Source organism: Ruditapes philippinarum, unplaced genomic scaffold, assembly GCF_026571515.1.
Source record: "Ruditapes philippinarum isolate M1 unplaced genomic scaffold, ASM2657151v2 ctg15251_1_1_1_1, whole genome shotgun sequence".
Lineage (NCBI taxonomy): Eukaryota > Metazoa > Mollusca > Bivalvia > Venerida > Veneridae > Ruditapes > Ruditapes philippinarum.
The window spans coordinates 8,031-20,729 of record NW_026854002.1 but is presented as its reverse complement, the minus strand read 5'-3'; the positions used below and the strand labels follow the sequence as shown (position 1 = coordinate 20,729).

The 12,699-nt window shown below is 30.3% G+C and overlaps 1 long non-coding RNA gene across 1 annotated transcript; it reads left to right on the top strand.

Moving 5' to 3' along the window:
• The first annotated feature begins 4,282 nt into the window (after positions 1-4,282).
• Positions 4,283-9,179, top strand: LOC132738647 (uncharacterized). Its single transcript, XR_009626903.1, has 4 exons — positions 4,283-4,360; positions 6,777-7,011; positions 7,671-7,825; positions 8,316-9,179. It is a non-coding gene; the product is annotated as an uncharacterized LOC132738647 (long non-coding RNA).
• Positions 9,180-12,699: the final 3,520 nt, after the last annotated feature.

Here is a 12,699-nt window from a genome sequence, read left to right as displayed (position 1 = left end):
TGAGTGTTGGCGGTAAAAAAAAGAAGATATAACTTCCTGATCAATTTTCACTTAGGTTGATTCAGTTTTGAATAAGCTTTGCAGAGATGTATTTTTTCAAGAAATATTTAGCTTTAATATTATCCGACGCCGTCAGTAATGAAATGGGATTAATTTTCTGAAACGTGATTTTATTCGAGATTTGCTTCTGGAGAAGACAACCTTCTGTCCGTAGAGCATGAATATTAATACTCATCACAAGACAGTATCTTATTGATCTCAATTATGGTACATCTAAACGTGTATAATTTTTATGTTCAATAAAAATGTTGCATCACTTGCAGTTGTTATTATCATTCAATAATATTAAAATGACATAAAGTATTTATGATGAACAGTCCTAGAATATTTTGATAAGGAACCGTCAGTTGTAAAATGTTATTGTTATCTGATAATGAACAGTCGTCATACTTGCTGGTATGTCATTTATTATTGACAGTTTAGGTTTTTTCAAAATTTGCATGATTAACAGTCCGAATGTAGACCTCAATTAAATGTTCTGGAATATTAACAAAATGAATAGTCAACCACATTAACCATATATATGAATGGTTGAACACAACAGTAAGGATAAATAGCGCAATGTGCATATCTTTTTATTTTGGTAGCATATTTTAAGCAAAAAGAAAAGAAACTATAAGTCTGAAACATTCTCTCATAGCCTCCCCATCAGTACATTCAGTGCTTTGATTGAAGATTTGTTTGTAACAGGGTAACGATTCGTCACCGTGACGATTCGTCTCAATTTTATAGTGACGATTCGCCCCACCTAAAATTAACATTTTTTAAAATTCATTTGGACTGAAAAATATTTATGTTTTAGCTTTTTTGCATTTGTTTGGTATTCCTTTTCTATTTAATAGATAACAGATAAAGGTTTAAACAGAACTAACTGTATAGAAAATAAATTTATAAATTAATCTGGATTCTTAATCTTATTTGTATATTATAATATTTAATAATTAATAATAAATAAACTAGATAATAGATTGATGTTATAGATAAGTATCATACAGTAATATTGTTTTTATTTACTCAATCATACGTAGATATTCGTTTCTACAAGCAGATTGTCATACATTGGCTTAAAGGCCAATATTGGTCATAATATACCGGTATGACTAAATACCGAATATGAACTCATATTCGCGAATATGAATTCATGTTCGCGAATATGAACGGGAGTACCGAATATGAATTTTATTTTCATAAAAAACAGCTGTTTTGGGATATTTTTCGTCCACAGAGAATATTTAATATCATTTACTTGTATCATGTCTTTGAATGAAAGAAAATAAATTTATATCTGACTTTAATTTGTTATAAATATTGTGACCTATAGGTAGGCCTATCCGAATATTAACAAGAATAACGAAGATGAACATTAGGCCTATTGTTTATAATCTTCTAAAAGTATAGAAAAGAAAGTTAAAAGTTAAAATTATATATGTTATGTTAATATTTGCTTTATTCAACTTTATTTAGTCACCACGGCCAGAACGACGTACAGTATATATACATGTATATACATGTATATGTGAATACGAGGTTGTTGTTTTTTCTTTTATTTTTTTTTTACCCCTATTGTTAATTATTCGGTTACTAATAAAAGTCTGAAAGAAAGAAACCTTGATTAAACATGGATGACAATTTATATTTGCTAGGTTAATTGCAAGTTATCGCACCTTATAGAGATATGTAATTCATATTCGTTCACGAATATACCGAATATGAATTTTAAATATACAGTAACTCAATATGAAATTTGTTGGAAAAGTTTTGTCGATAGAGACTACCATTTACTGCATCATATCTTTTAATAAAATTAAATGAATTTAATCGCTGGTCCCAAATATCGTGACCAGAAATGAACGAGACTGCCGAATATGAAAATTATTTCAATATATGTTCAACAATATTTCACAGAAGAGAAAAATAGACATTGTATCTTTAATATGGTATCGTGCCCAAAAAGATTCCCGAAAGAGAAATTCAAAAGCAAAAATTACATCTTTTATATATCATCATGTGGTTACAAATATTATATAGAAAGAACGAATCATCATAATTTGAACACGATATTTTATATGAAAAAAAATACCTCATCGTTTTTTGTTTTTGTCACTAATAAAAGACGGAAATAGAGATTTGTTTAAACATAATCTACCGATTATATTTGCAAGATGAAATGAACTATTTTTTGTAAGTTAATATAGCTAGAAAGAATTCTGATATATACGAGAATACCAAATTTTAAAAAAATGTAGAACTATTATTAATTGAAATATTGCTACTGCTACTGTTATTTTATATGTAATATTGTCAACAAGACATTATTTGGGGGAAAAAACATTATTGATTGCTGAAATATTCATAAATATATATAAAGAAACAAAACATTTTCGAAATAATAAATAGCATAAGGGTTGGTCCAAAGTTAAAAAATGTCTAACTGAATATATATTTATTAACACCACTGGTGGCATTTTTATGAGAAATTGTTACATGTATACGCTTAATAGCGACCATCAGAAAAACTTGATAGAGTTAAACATCAAAAAGATTATAAGAAGAAAGTATATAAGACAGAATAGAAAAATTATATATATAATTTATAATATGTCGACCACGGTGGTTAGGATCCAGCATATAAATATTCGTCAAAGGATCCGAACATCTATATATGAGCTAGGTCCAAAGTTAAGATTTTCTTTACTATAGTTGAATATATAAAACACGTATTTCATAATGCACATGTATCATATTTTACTTTTGCTGAGTGATAGACAGTACGAGAACATTCGCGAACATGAATTCATATTCGCGAATATGAGTTCATATTCGGTATTTAGTCATACCCATAATATACCCCAGAAATGATTTTAATTTATTTTTCAAAAGCCTGTTATTTTTGGTGGCCAGTGGTATAACTTCTAAAAAATATACTAAATGGGCAATTATCTGAACCAACTTTTGACTCAGCTGTTGCTTTTTAGCAATCAGTATACAGTTAAAGTGATTTAATATTTTGTATGGAAGTCAAAAAACTACTTTTTTTACATGCAAACAGTAAGGCCTTACATGTTGTAAGTCTGTCCTAGAGAAGGTGTCTGATTATTCTTTAAGGCTTTGGTTCTCACACTGACACTGAGTTCAAATACTTTGCCAAATTCAGTTTTTATAGTCTAATTATTGAAACAATCTAAACCAAACTTTTTGAAAAAACAAAGAAAAAAATTAATACACAGAATCTTGATGAACAGTATCCTGTTTGTTCAGTTCCCCCATTCTTTTTTTCATTAAGGGAAAGCACATTGTATTCTTTGGGAAATCATACGCCACTTTTCATGGAATGGCACTAACATGTCACATTGGAGGTTCCATGATCACTGCCATAAAAATACACCTGCTAATGTTTCTAATTTCAAAATTTTACCATTACATGTTTAAATGTTGAATACTGCTTAACCTGGTGCTATTGGGTGTGAACAGCAGCATGCACTTTCCAGTTCTATCCATGAACTGGCTCAATCAAAACTGAGTCTGCAGCATTTTCAATATTGCTATTTGGACTTTCCTTTTAGAATTACTGTTTCTCTTTATGTACATAATTACCTAGTATTAAGCTTTAAATGAACAAATAAAGAGACCACTAAGGACAAACACATATGCAACAGCTGGATTTTATTTATTTTGCTCAAGCATTGTCACTCAGTAATATTTGCCTGTATTTAAAGAAAGATTCTACAACTAGATTTTTTTAGAAGGTAATTCCTGATCCAGAAGTGTTCTCCCACAAACAAGTGCGTGGTTCCCCATTCTGCTCTATGCTAGTGCATACAAAAAACGGACGATAGTACTTAGACTATGTATCATATAAAACTTTATTTACATGATGATTAGGGGATTTTCTAATAATATGAAAAAATTGTTGATATAAGAAAAATATATAATTAAATTGATAACATGGGATTTGACTGATTAATTTCACAAATAATCATTGTATTTTATAAACATGAATGATATTATCTGAATGGTAAATATGGTCAACATTTTACTTGCTTTTTGATTTCTTCCAATAGTTTGATGCATTGGCCTGTTTTGAGTTGGTATATATACATGTACATGATGTAGCTGATTTGACTATTAAGCCAAATGATTAATTTAGATAACTATAAGTTGGAATGCTTTATTGTTGATATGAAAATCATATAAATGTAAATAAGAAATGCATTTATTTCAGGTGTGTGATATAACAAACTGTTGTGTGAGGTTTTTTAATTTGACATGGTCAAGACATACTATGATAGTATTGTTCAGTGTAAGTTCTCTTTAAATGTTTGTTTATAATAAAAACCCACATTTATTTTATTGAGCTCTGGAAAATTTTGAAACACATATTTGATTTAGTAGTCAAAATTAAAAATAACATTACCCTCATGGAAGTATTTCCCGTACAAAAGCAGTATACCAGCTTTTTTTGCAATAAATGCTGTTGTTTTTCCTTGTGTCCAGAATGATATGCACATACTGTTAAGTCAAATATATTTAGAAATACATTGAAAATTGTATATTTGTGCTATTCTTATTAGCTCGACTTTTCTATGAAAAGGGGAGCTATCCTACTCGCCCCGGCGTCGGCGTTGGCGTCACACCTTGGTTAAGTTTTTCGTACCACCCCACTTTATTTCAGAAGTATTACAAGTATGGCTTTGAAACTTACCATACTTGTTCACCATCATAACCTCCATCTACAGACAAGAGTACATAACTCTGTCAAGGTTTTTGACAGAATTATGGCCCTTTTTTGACTTAGAAAGTGTATTGAGCTTGGTTAAGTTTTTTGTACCACCTCACTTTATTTCAAAACCATTGGAGGTATTGCTTTGAAACTGACCATACTTGTTTACCATCACGACCTTCATCAACAGACAAGAGGACATAACTCTGTCAAGGTTTTTGACAGAATTATGCCCCTTTTTGACTTAGAAAATACATTGAATATGGGTAAAATCCACTTATTGCCTTAACCCTTTGAGATATTGCTTTGAAACTTTTAATGCTATTTCACATCATTACCCCCATCTGTACGCAAGAGAAGGTAACTCTGTCAAGGATTTGTTTTAAAAATTAAGGCCTTTTATCGACTTAGAATCTTGGTTAAGTTTTTAGTACCAGTCCACTTTTTGACTGAACTGTTTGAGATATTAATTTGAAAGTTGGAATACTTGTTTACAATCATGATTCCCAAACATGTCCAGGAGAAGGTAATTCTGTCAAAGATTTTATTTGAATTATGGCCCTTAACTGCCAATGTTTTGTATTATAGGCAAGCACTAAAAAACTTAAAAAATCTAAAAAAATTCATTCCTATCCACTTGTTCACTTTACCATAAATTATGTCATAATAAAATAATTCTTCACTAAATATCTTAATGCTCATGGCCATTGTTCACTTTAAAAATACAGAGATTCTTGTATTGCCTTTTACTGCAAAAACTTTTTTTATTGGCAAGCAATAAAAAAGTCGAGCGCGCTGTCTTACGGACAGCTCTTGTTCTATTCTTCCCGATACATGTATGAATCAAAAGCTTGGCAACACTGTTCATTTTATGGACATTTTACACTGTTCAAGTAATCATTCTGGGAAAACAGAGCGAGTGCATGATCTGAAATTTTTGCAAATAGGTTTTTTGCTGAGATCTACATCAAATAGAATATCATATAATTATTCTTGAAAATTATTTCCAATCCGGTCATGTCAAAAGCCTCAGTGGAGTCCCTTTAAGTAATTCATATAAGACATTGACCTTGAGATGACTGACCATCAAGGTCAAATACTGAATTTAACTTATTGTCATATCATTAAATTTATTTGTTTTGTGTTCGCATATATATTTATAAGAAGAATTCCTTGAAAAATATTTACCTCATTTTGACTGTAAAAGTACATAAATTATAACAACCTTAGAATTCAGCCATCAGAGGCCATTAATGCTAAAGGTATAAGAGTATGAGTCTGAAGTTTACAATATTTATGATTTCTCTTTGGTTACAGAGAGAAACAGTTTTCTTTTTTGTATTTTATTATATTGAAAAATGTATATTTGCTGTCAAGTTGTGTGTAACTAAATATGTAACTAGTACATTTTACATTATTTTCTGTTCATAGTAATTAATCTACAGAATAAGAGTATAGGTAAAAGAATCTCTGGTAAACAATATTGAAAATCTTAAAAGCACATATAATGTGTCAGAGATTTTGTAATTCTTTAGAAAGGTCAAACATGTGTTCAATAATGTTTTAATGATGTATTTACTATTTAGAGCATTGTAAATGTTTAACAACTGAAAAGAGTAACACTGAACAAACAGTACTTAATGTGTTGTAAAGGTAGCAAAATGTGAGCAGTATTATTTTGACTTCCATACAAAATACTAAATTAATGTAATTATACCAAGTGCCAGATAATTTCTCTACATGTACATGGTCAATGAGTACATGTAACTATTTGAGAAGTGCAACAAGATATGTAAAAGGAAAGTTTCAAAAATAAATTTTTTATCTTTTCTAAGGCTTAATGGACCTTTAAAGTTATTATTTAATATATATTTAACACAGATATCATATGTGCAGAAAAATTGTGGTTAAATGATATAACTTGCTTGTTTAATACTGATTACTTGTGCATGATCTTTAATATAAGACATTAAATTTTGTTTTGCTTTTTTTTTAGATTACTTCTGTCATGTTACTGTTTGATAACAGTTAGGGTACAGTAGGTTCAGACAAGTTATATACATGTATACAGGACAAGACAGCTCAAACTGGCAGTTTGTTATGGCAAAAAGTGATGAAGTTTCAGCCTAGAAGTCTTCATGATGATGATGGTGATGATCCTAGTTATAGATTCTTCGCAATTATCTGTAAGGAAGGGGTTTCTGCTGCAGAGAAGAAAAAAATTCATGCAGGTTAGTCATTTTTTCAATAATTAATTAAGGTCTGTTGTTGATTGCATGTCAATAAAGGTCTTTCCTAATATCATAAGGTTCTAAGGTATGTCATCTTGTGGTAATAACTGATCCCTTAGTAATTAATTACAGTAATCAAACTTTTTAAACATGTTTACTGTAATCACTTGTTGCATGGTGCATATGCCTGAAGTCCAGGGTTTTGTGACAAATATCATCATGTTTTACTATTAGATTATGTGGAAAAATGATAAATGAATGAATTACAGTTTTAGGGTTTTTCCAAATTTTCAACTTGCACCAATGTTGTTGTACATAGGGTTTTACTTTCTAATGTTTGACTGATATCATTGCAGACCTTTACTAATTCAAAATCATGACAAAGAATTTAAAAATTAGAAGTCTCCTTTCCAGAATTACATTAATTCATTGTAGGACTAGTAATCATACAAAAAATATATATTATTGTAAACATGTTATACTAGAAAATTAAAAATTGAAATGTATGCTCATAGTGAAATGATCCATTCTAAAGTTAAATTTTCAATTATTTTTTCTGAAGAACAATAACAGATTATGCCCTGCTTCTAGTTTCTTGTATTTGAACAACTTATGCTGTTTAATTGTTTTACTAAACCTTGCTCCCACTTTAATTGCAGTAAGAAGTTGCCCACTCTGTTCAAATGAAGCTGTCTGAAGTACCCAGTAGACAATGTATTATTTCTGGAACAACTTAATTGAAGTGAAGCTTACTATGTAAAGGAGTTATTTCTGTATTCAAAAGGAAACTTCAGCATACAGAATACCAATTGAGGTATAGTAGTCCACTTTAAATTTTTACTTTTATCCATCTAAAGAAAGCATGAGATACAAAAATAGGCGATAATAATTATTTTCCTGACATCAGAATACACTATGGTTCTGCTTGCAGTTAGAAGTGATGTTCTATTCTTGTAAAGCAGCATTAATTGAAACCAATATTTGTCCTGTCATTTAATTGAAACTAATTGACAATATTCTTGTTTGTTTTTCAGCAGCATTTGTAAAGTTAATTTAGTTTGAATATCACACCATCCATTGCTTTTGATTTTCTTGTGACCAGAAACTAGCATTTTACATAGTGGTGTAAGCTAACAACTATGATAATTCATGCAAAGATATGATAAAAAAAATTTATAGAAGAAATATGTCTTCGATTTACTGGTAAATTGTTAAGTATGGAGCACATTGTCTTTATGATGTGGAATATATTCAGTGCCAGATAAACAATTACTTGCAACGTGACAAATATATTTTATTTTCAGATATTTGTAGCTTCAGTTATGGGAGAACATAAGATTAATTGAACTGGAATCCCTTCAGACGTTGACATAGCTAAATTCCACAGTTTCAACTATAAATGGACATTGAATAATTATACATTGGTTTTATTTTATACATGTATCTGTTAATATTTTTGTTTTCAAATAATTCCCAATATTGTTAATTTTGGATAATATAATGCCACAGAAAACTTGTCGGTCTTGGAGTATGGCTGTTTAACAAAAACACTGCAGATTGTTCATCAGAACAATGAAATTACAGTTTTGCTCATTAATGAACTAATTTACATAAATATATAATTTTTGTAAGCATGAAGAAATTTGGAACATATCATATAATGGATATTTGTTTCTTTTGCATGCAAGATCCAAATATATTTCATAGAGTGAACAGCAGATTAAATATTTTCATGAATGGCATTGAAAAACATATATTATGTATTAGTATAACTTTGCCACAATGTTGATAAATGGAGGCTGCTATTTTACTGTGACTGAAAGTAGTTCAGATATGACGCCTTATTATGTCCGAGGTCTATAGCCCATCATACAAGCCAAAGAGAGCAGATTTTTTTCTGTTTAGATTCATTAATTTTCAATGTTCATAATTGAAAGTGATTCTGTCATATTTCCTGAATTTGTTTAATTTTCTTCCTGATTTGCAAATATTAATTATCTACTCTTTATTTATCACATTTTTCTGAGAAATAAATGTATTTCCCACAAAATTTCTGTTTGTTTATAGGCTTTTCATCCTCATTCAAATAAAGTCTGGCTACTTTTGAAATTATACTTTATTGTGAAATAATCTAAAAGTAATGTCATTTTTTTTCTGAAAAACATGTTATAAGTTATGGTGTTCAATTGATTTCTGCAGGACGACTTATGAAGGAAATGAAGTGTTTTGATATTTGCCATGTTAGTATCAAAAGACAGATTTAGTTCAATTTTGGTCACAATAAATTATTTTTGATGCAGTTATGCCCCTTTTTAGCTCGACTTTTTCTTTTTAAAAAATAGAGGTATCGTAACAGTCATGTTGGCATTGCCGAGGTTATCCACAAACTTGTATTTTGATCATTACTTTTTAGCTCACCTGAGCACAATGCTCATGGTGAACTATTGTGATCCTCCACCATCAGTTGTCGTGGGTCGTCAAAATTTCTTTAAACAAATCTCCTCAGAAACCAAAGACTGCACAGTAACCAAACTTTGCAGGAATGACCCTACAGTAAGTGCCGTTTGGTACTTTTGTCCAGTGCATCACTTGAAAACTAGTAGTTGGAATTCAATACAACTTCATACAATGGTCAAGCGAATGAGAGAAAGTGCAGTGTACAATTACCATTACTCCATCTGCAGTATTTATAGAGTTATTCAATAAAACTTCATCAATGGTCAACCACATTGAAAGGAAATGCAACATACAAGAACCACAACTTACTATCTTTAATTGCCCACAAACATAACTCTATTTCAATTCTTTTACAAGGTATTCTGTTACATCCTAATGTCCAAAGCAGTTTTATGGGGGTATTAATCACATTTAGTGATAGTTCTAGTTTTAACTGACCATACTTGACTTATTGTTTTGTGAGAATTTCATGAATCTCTCTGGATGAAATTGTGACATTGATAAGTCATGTCTTCACATTAACTAAAAGTTTATCCCTGATGGAACACTTATTAGTAGTATGCATATAAACAGAAAGATTGTTCAACCATTTTCTTTCCGAGTTGTTTGAACTTGATAACTTGAATATCAGATTGATAATAACTATAATCCCCAAGAATGAGCATGTTTTTCATATGCCTTATAAGTAGGTGAAATTATCAATGCTGAGTCATTGTTAATAGGGGACTTGATTTTCTACTTTCTGCTTCTGTCAGTAGTGTACTCTTAAAATGTATCCAACTTTCAAAGTATTATTTTAGGATATAAAGCAGTTTGGTTTTTCGATCTCAACTGAACCACTTGAGAAAAAATACTGGTTTTTAGTACTTTTGATAAACCGTGTTGTAATTGTTCGATATCAATGATAAATCATCCTGAATTAAATCAAATGGCAAATATTGCTCTTTCCTTTGTACTCAATCATTTCCACTTGAATATGACATGAACATTTTCAAAAAATTTGCAAAAGGACATGATTTGGCCTTTCAAGTGATCACCAGCAATATAATGTCATATAAATTTGTCAGCGCAAGCGACCCTTCAGTGCTTTCAGTGCTTTGATTTATTCATTGATACTATTCCAAGTTTTAGTATGTTTGCGTTGCACGGAATGACACACGCAATATACTGAATAACACGTATTAAAACGTTTCTGGTTCATTATGCGGGACAATTTTTGTCGGCTGAAAATGAGTGGCCCTTAAGTTTTAAATGGCTAAGTTTAAAGTGCGTATATATTTAATCTCATTTTCGATTATGGTGATATGATACTAGTTTTTGGGCGGTATTTTGTTTATTTCTATACTATTTATTTCACAGTGTTTGTTCCATTATCTGTTTCTTTTTTCTATCACTTTTTATACGATTCAAGTGCTTCGTCTGATGTGATGATATGCCATCAATGCTTGCACTTTTTGCGCATTTATCAGCAGGTTCATTCCCGACAAGACCAATGTGACAGGGTACCCATACTAGCGGTGACATAAGGTTTTGTTAAATCTATGTTAACTGGCGATATTTTAATTACTGTTTTATAGCGAGGTCGGCTATAATAGTTTAATCATCAATTTCATATTCGTTAATCAATTGTGTTATTCTTTGTGCATATGGCATTTTAAATTTTTTTTTTATTAGTCTTTTTTTTATTCAGAACTAGTGTCTGCTTATCACCAGAGTCACCCGGAAGTGTCGTTAAATTTTGCAATTGTATGGTTAAAATAAGTAGACCTATATGTAGATCATGTTTATAAAAAATAAATAAATAATGAAAAAATATAACTTACTTAATTGCATGGAATACAATAGATGTAATCGTAACAAAGCAAACGACATGTATCAGCTGTTGAATTAAAAATAGAATATAATCAATGTCTAGGTTTTTCATATATTTTTATTTTTCTTTTTCAGCATTGATTTAACATAAAATATTCTCGAGACATTATGTAAGAACTTACTAGGCCAAATGTTTGAACGTTCGACATAAATCGGTAAATATATTATCATTATCAATCTATCAAGCGCATGAAGAGATTGTCATCTGTTTTACACTTGATATAATAAAATATTGAAATGTCTTCACGGGGGTGGAACCCCATATAAATCTCAAAAATGAGCATTGGTAAAAATTATATGTGAATTTCCGCTGCACCAGATGTGAAGCATAACACCAGATGTGACAGGAAAAATAGGTCGATCACAGGGTAAGTTTTCATCTTTTTAAACCTTTTAATAAAATTCAATCCTTTTTTTAAGACAATCGAAATGTGATTCTACCCTCCTGACTCTCCTCTATATTACCCATTGTTGTTTTGGATTTCTATGCAGTCTTCATCGAGATATTCTTTCCGTCGTGGGTTTTGGTGTGTCCAAAACATGCAATGTGAATGACGAAAATGCCACTAAACGGACTAAAAAGCAGAGATTTTACGAAATCTCACTACAGATCGATGCCTAACATTCAAACACATCCTGATTTAAAGGGAAAGACAAGGTTAGAATAAAAACTTGATTTCAGAAAAAGAATACTATAAATAATAAGTCTGCAAATTTTCTGCCGCCAAATAATAATATTAAACGAATGATAACAAAATTTAAATCGCTAAATCACCGATTTCTACAAATCAGTAAGCGCGGCCATGTTTGTGTATTGGCCGTATAAAAACAGGTGCGCGTGATGTCATTTCCCCACATCTTTAGATTCATGATAAATCTAGTTGAATCGTAAGGAAATATTAATGACCAGACAATTTAATTTTCACAGGAGGTGTAGAGGAGATTTTTTATGGTTCAAAATACGTAACAATATCAAAAAAAAAAAAATAAATAAAAAATAAAGAAACGTACGGCTAGCCAAAAGTTCTAGCCGTACGTGAGTCACGAACGACTAGCCAGGACGCACTGTACGTATTGTCTAGCCGTACGGCACTTTTCAAAATTATATGGAAGTCGAACGTTATAAAATTGTTGATTTTCATGCTTATCATTTGTTGTTTTATTTGTATGAATTATTAAATCATTTTTGATAATTTTAAGCACATGGATCGAATAAAAAATGATCGGAGTGGAATAAATAAATAAAAAGAACATTGAATGAAAAAAAAACGGTGAAATTCAAAAATAGTTATATAATTTTCAAAACAGTAGATAAATATCGAACATAAAAGCACAGTCAATCAATTAATCAGCCTTAAT